The sequence below is a fragment of the Buceros rhinoceros genome, unplaced genomic scaffold, assembly GCF_000710305.1.
Source record: "Buceros rhinoceros silvestris isolate BGI_N320 unplaced genomic scaffold, ASM71030v1 scaffold35698, whole genome shotgun sequence".
In the NCBI taxonomy this organism is placed as follows: domain Eukaryota; kingdom Metazoa; phylum Chordata; class Aves; order Bucerotiformes; family Bucerotidae; genus Buceros; species Buceros rhinoceros.
The window spans coordinates 4,502-4,778 of NW_010426893.1; positions in this window are offsets into that span (position 1 = coordinate 4,502).

Consider the following 277-nt stretch of genomic DNA (forward strand, 5'->3'; position numbering starts at 1 on the left):
GGGCTGTCTCGGTTGCTGGAACCAGCAGGCTGCCCGGGTTGCTGGGGGGCTGGGGGTCCTGCTGCAGTGTGCCCAGCAGGTCCACCGCGTCCCAACTGCTGGGCACAGCCAGAGCTGCTCCCGGCCAGGCAGCACCCCGTACAGTCCACACCTCCACCCCAGCACCCATGTGTGGCCTCCAGTGTGGCCAGGCTGGGGACGGGGGGAGATACCAGGGTGCAGGAAGGGTGGGGGGGACTCCATGACCTTGAGTGACGACCTTCTCTGCACCCCGTCC